Source organism: Seriola lalandi, unplaced genomic scaffold (genome assembly GCF_002814215.2).
Source record: "Seriola lalandi dorsalis isolate HSWRI2012SDOR001 ecotype SW California unplaced genomic scaffold, Sedor1 jcf7180002054875, whole genome shotgun sequence".
In the NCBI taxonomy this organism is placed as follows: Eukaryota; Metazoa; Chordata; class Actinopteri; order Carangiformes; family Carangidae; genus Seriola; species Seriola lalandi.
In genome coordinates this window covers 26,571-31,570 of record NW_019525428.1, presented here as the reverse complement: position 1 = coordinate 31,570, position 5,000 = coordinate 26,571, and the positions used below count along the sequence as shown (strand labels likewise).

At 41.4% G+C, this 5,000-nt stretch overlaps 1 protein-coding gene across 2 annotated transcripts in view; it reads right to left on the bottom strand.

Moving 5' to 3' along the window:
• Nucleotides 1-5,000, bottom strand: part of dpf1 (double PHD fingers 1) — a 37,971-nt gene that overhangs the window by 26,534 nt on the left and 6,437 nt on the right. The gene's annotated exons all lie outside the window — the stretch shown is intronic.

The following is a 5,000-nucleotide window of genomic DNA, read 5'->3' as shown; positions in this document are numbered from 1 at the left end:
TGGTATTATGTTTAAGAAAGACTCCACCAATGTCACATTGCACTCCTACAGCACTGTGAGACTCAGCGGTGACAGTTTGAAAAAACAAAGGATCACAGCTGATGCAACAACCTTTTTTTTTTTTTATTCCATGTATTCAAAACCAGGCGCCTGCATTACCCACAATGCAACAAGACCGCTGACAGTCAGACTTAGAAGTGTTACTGCAGCTAAGGTAGCCTTGAGCCTCAAGCAGAGATGAGGAGCGAGTTACAGAGGTCTGATAAGCTCACTTCTTTCTAACACTGCACCACACTCTAGATTTGTTTTATTTTTACGCTTGACGTCTTCAACCAAGACTGACTCAAGTGACATCACTATAGGTAATTTATCAGATTTCCCTTTGGACCCACAAAAGCCTTTTTACAACTTTTTACAACTTTCACATAAGCAGTCGTGCTCCCCAACACCTGTAAGCAGACTTTAATGTTTAAATCAGTCCCTTTAAATCGGCTACACATATATCTCCTAGCAACAAGCAGAAACACAGCTAACAATAAAGTTAGTTATCAATACTGCAGCTTTTGTAGCTTTGACACTTTAAAAACAGGCTACATCTAAAAGAACCTGGCCAAACAATTACCGGTACAGAAGAAAATATTGCATGGCGAGTGGAAAAAACAACCCTAAAACTTGTTCGGGCCTCATCCATTATGCACCATTTTGCAATGATTGGATGAAATTTGTTGTTGTAAGAAAAAGCAGTTTTTACATAAAATCCAAAATGGCAAACCAAAGAATCCTCCAGAAAAAATGTATCCCGTATTAGCGCTATCTGCACCAAAATCTAATCAGTTCCTTCTTGGCCCAAGGCCTAGGTTTCTGCCAAATTTTACTGAGATCTGTTAAATAGTTTTTGAGATATCTGCTAATTAACAGACAAAAAGCAAACAAACTCTGGGGACTAAAAGCCTCCTTGGCTGGGGTAATTATTGAAATTTGCCACAACAACACACTACAACAACACTGTGAAGGTACAAACAGAGCATATAATCATCTTTTATTAGGATAAAAGCAAACTTAGGTTTGAAAGTATTTGACTTTTCGACAAGACACTAAAACAAAAAGAAGATTATTTATGGTTTAATGTCTTTAGAAGCTGGATTAAAGTGTTTTTTTTTTTACAGGAAATAAGATGTGTATGTGTGTGGGGGTGGCTTTTTTTGAAAATGTCAAGTAGAATAAACTATCCTGGTTGGAAAAAAGGAACAAGGACAGATTCAACTCTACCATCAGACCCAGCAGATGCTGGTGAGGTCTGACAGCTCGCGCGTGGCGTCTTCAAAAACCTCCTAAACCAGTTCTGCGGCCCGTCACCGAATGTATGACATTTAAAGGATGTGATCAGGGCGTCAATATGTGAGGAGCGCTGTAGTCATGTCCGTTAATGTGTCGCTGGGAATGAGCTGCTTGCCTAATGCTGAAGAGAACATGTTTCTTTCGGGCTCTGAGTCTGCAACTGGCTGTGCGTATGAGCATAGGAGTATTTTATGGAGGTGTGTCGGCAGAACTTTTCCTAATCCTCCCTGCGGTTTACAATAAACTAATGAAGAATGGAGCAGGATAGAGGTCGGTTAGATCCACACAGCCAGTCAGACAGTGTTCGACCATTATAAAATACTGCAGGTAAAAGCAACACCTAAATGCCTGAATTTCAAATTAGAGTGTGTACCAGTCGAAAGCGTGTGTCGCTAAAACAGAGAGGCAGCCGTTCCCCTGGACACAAGTATACCTACTGTTTGCATATAAATAGTCATGAAGTGGGAAAGTAAACACTCATACACGCTGAGAGGTGCTCAAAGTGTCGCATACATTCAAAGAACACGGGTCCACAAAGCCTTACATACTGCCTTTTAAAATATTAAGAGTAACATGGTGAATAAAAGACTTGAACTTCAAGAGCTGCACTGGTGACCAAAGTGGAATACCAGAGAGAGAGCGACTGAGTGGAAGGGGGGGAAAAAAAGGAAAACATTCAAAATGTAAAACAGCTCACCCCTGAGCTCCCTATCCACCTCCTCCCTCAGCACCGCTCTCACTTCAAACCCCTACTCCCTTCCATCCCTCCATCACCTCCATCCTTCTCTCCTCTGCTGCCTTTAGAGGTACTGGAATAAGCCCCCCCCCCTTCGATAATAAGTTGACAGCTGTAGAAAATGGCTTCTTTCAATTTGGGTGCTCCCAATCTCATTATATTGTGATAGCAGAGCTGCATGACTGTTTGCCTGTTTGGAGGCTTGTACGTGAGAGGTGCAGAGGATCTCAGAGTGGAGGCTGAGAGGGAGATGCACAAAGAGAAAGAGAAAAGTTGGGAGAAGACACTTGAGGAAAGAGAGAAAGGGGAATGAGAAGGGCAGAAGAGGGAAAATGAGAAAGCACCAGCAGAACGAGCAGAAAGGTAGAAGGCGAAGAGGTGAGAGGAGGAAAGGGACGAGCAGTAAGACAGAGAGAGACTGAAGTATTGAGCTCTGCAGAGCCAGAGCAGGACGACCTGTGAAAAGCTTAGCTCCCTGACGTTTAACAGCTGCAGACAGACACGTCTCAGGAACCCTCTATTACTGCTGCATTATATCCATCACAGAAAAATCACACTTTCAAAATCAATTTGTTAAATAATAATCTTCTTCTCTAAGATTCGATTAAAAAATTGCTTTGAAGGGTCGGGAAGAGCGTGATCAGCAAACATTCCCTCAAATGCTATCTCTCATCATGGCGACCAGCTTGCTATGAGTGAGCCTGAATTTCAGAGAAATAGACCTATTCTTAATTCAGCAAGGGACAACCTGTCCTCTCTCATGGATTGCATGAGGAACACAGATAATGCTTTAAAAACAGAGTTACATGAAGTTAATTTTTACTGGCTGACACATGTGCTTTGAAGTTAGCAGCCACTGGTAAGTTCATCAGTAGCACACTTCCTGTCAGAATGTAAAGATAAAGCTAAGTGACGTTGTGCACATGCTGCGCTGCAGAGAATCGCAGTTATACGTTATGGGAATTACATTTATTTGCTTTGTTGGCAAGACTTAGATGAGAAGACGCTAGATATGAGGCTAACTCACAGCCAGGAGACTGTTAGCTTAACTTACTACACAGACTGCAAACAGGATCTTGTTTGTTTAATACATACAACGATGTTTTGCACAGAGCCAGGTTAGGTGTTTCCTCAGTTCCAGTCTGTGACCTATAGGCATCATATTTAACATACAGACATGAGAGTGATATAAAACTTCTCATCAAACTCAGTGAGCAACATCTTAATGTAAATGGAAAAAAGAAACATTTACATTAAGATTTTGCTCACTTGCAAAATTGGTAAAATATGGTTGCAAAATATTTAATTCAATACTTCTCACTGCTAAGACACAATCACAGCTACTTTACAAGAGCTAGCTCAACATATTTGATACCTTTTCGATTCAGTAGTGGAATAGTAGAGCGCGTTTAAAGAGGGTTTAAACACATGGTTACAAAGCAGCGTGTGGTAGTATATTCACTTTATAATTCTTCGCTTTTGTGACCATGAAAACAGGAGAATGTTGACATAGCTAACCTGCCGCCTGCTATTTATTTGCTATTCATATGTTGATTATGTTGATTGTATTGTCTTCGCTTGCTGTTTTCTAGTTTTGTTGTTTTGTGGTGTGCTGTGTTATTCTACCACAGGGGAACACAGACGACCACAATGGAAATATAAAGCCTTCAGGTTTTATTGTGTTTTCATTCTCGGTTATTTTTAATGTATGTAATGACTGCAGTGCAGTGTGAGTTTTTTTTTTTATCATCCAATACATTTAGTCATTCAGTCACACTATATATATTATATATATATATATATATAAAACACAGACCACAGAGAGGAACAGACAAACCAAACTGCCCATCATCAAACCACACCGCAGATGAAGAGAGGGGAAACCTGACGCCGCGCCAGCCCACACATTGTGGGTATATGTCTCATTCAGCATGAAAGCTAATTTTACAATTCTATTCAATTTCATTTTTGTAATAGTTTCAACATTTATTGCTATTTCAGGTTCATTCCAGCTATATTTTGGACTAATGGATGCACACAGACTCACAAGTGCACAGAGAAATACTAGCAGCTTTGGTAATTAACTGGCATAGAGCCAAATCTCCAACAAACTGGAGCTGACTACCAAAAATGTCCAGGCAGACATGACGGAAATGACAATCACACAGGCCTGCACTGTGCAAGGGCACAAAAACAATACAAAGGACACCTGTGCACGTGTATGCATGTGCGCACACACACACACACACACACACACACACACACACACACACACACAAAGAAATGTATGCTAGCAAATACATGCACATACTGTAACAAAACAAAGCAAAGAGGACGTACACTAATATGCACACACACGTAGAAATAAAACAAAGAGTTAGATGCAGACACACGTGGTATAATATTATGAACCTCTAACGAGAGGAGTACACACGCTAAATCATGATTAGATGAGGAAAAGGAATGAGAGCGCCTAGAGCGTGTAGTTTGTGTGTATATGTGTGTGTATGAATCTTAAGCCCACACTGAGCTGTCTGCCTCAGCCTGCACTAAGCAAACAGCAGGGAGGGAGAGGCCTTCATGGAAACACTGAAGAAACTGGAGAGTACATACACACACACACACACACACACACACACACACACACACACATATAAATAAACACACTCGCGTTCCTGACAGGCAGTTGACATACAGCCTTCCTAAAAAGCACAGCCACCCCACCAGGCCCACCCCGGCTTAGCTATTGTCTGAATCTCTGGGTGATCCTTCACGTCCCATCCAGCAGGAGAAGTCCACTTCAGCACACACTGAGTCCAGTGTTGCAGCCATACTCAGCTAAAACACACACACACACAAACAAACACACACTGCCGGCAGCAATTTATGGTTAAGGTGCAATTAACCACACCAATTAGCTGTTTCT